Here is a 1,297-nt window from a genome sequence, read left to right on the forward strand (position 1 = left end):
ACAGCTGCAGATATCTGCTCTTTAGGCACATTTCCCAAATGTTACTCCAAACCCTGAGCATGTAATTTCTCTGTGGGACATTGTTTTGCACAGAAAGGCTAATTTTTCCCTGCAGATTTTTTGTTCCCAAGAGACCAGATTTAAAATCAGGTGAATCCAGTCTTTATTAGTCCTTTTCCATGAACTCTCCTGCCTTCTAGAAGTCTCACCTCCCACAACCTTATACCACCCATAAGTTAAAGTTTTTGCTAAAGTCTAAGACTGACAAATCTGTCTTGACTATGTGTCTTGGATGTCCAAAGCCCTGCCTTTTGTGGGACACAGCCTCTGTTATCTCCAGAAATTACCGCCCTCTTCAACAACTGTGTTCCTCTGATTTTAAACTTGGATAATATATTTCTTTGGTTCAGGACAGTTTTGCAAATAGAATTTGGAACTTCACATTTATAGGTTAAGAGCTTTCATTTAGGCCTTTACTTATGAAAGACCTGATAATTATAATAGGTATGATTAGACATATTCGTGCACATTGCACTGAGTGTAGCACCTAAGTAGTCTTCTATCTAATTTTTATAAAACTCCACCCTATGTGGTCAACACTATGATAAATCTCATTCTACATTTTCAGAAATGTGGCTTAAAAGGATTAAGCAATCTGCCCAAAGTTATGAACCAAGTAAGAAATGGACTTTGATTTGAACTCTATCATAGTGTATCCAGTTCTTTCACTCTTGGGCAGTGGTTCTCAATGGGAGGTGACTGTGCTTCCATGATACACTTGAAAATTTCTGGTAAAATTATTGGTTATGATGACTGGGGAGGTTCTACTGGCATTTAGTGGATTGAAGCCTAGGGTGCTACTCATCATACTATAATGCACAGGATATTGCCCACCACAAAGAATTCTTCAGCACAAATGTCAACACTGAGGAGGTTGAAAGACTGTTTTAGACCAGCGTATCTCTACTTTCAATGTGTATATGAATCCCTTAGGGGATCTTGTTCAAATGCACATTCTGATTTGGGAGGTTTGGAAAGAACCCTTATGTGCTGCATTGTAACTGTTTCCGTGTTGATGTTGGTGCTCCTGGTCCTCTTTATGGACCACTCTTTGAGGATCAAGGCTGTGGTGGAGTGTTAAAGTCAGCTACAAGTATTTTGAGGACTTCCTCTGCAAGAATCCTACCACCCACCTCAGGTCTGAGTTTAAGTGATTGAATGTTGAACTTGGTAGTCCAGCCTTTGCATAAACAATTGACATTTGCCTCTTGAGTAGTACCTTCATGACAGGAAATGA

Source organism: Galeopterus variegatus, unplaced genomic scaffold, assembly GCF_000696425.1.
Source record: "Galeopterus variegatus unplaced genomic scaffold, G_variegatus-3.0.2 Scaffold6226, whole genome shotgun sequence".
In the NCBI taxonomy this organism is placed as follows: domain Eukaryota; kingdom Metazoa; phylum Chordata; class Mammalia; order Dermoptera; family Cynocephalidae; genus Galeopterus; species Galeopterus variegatus.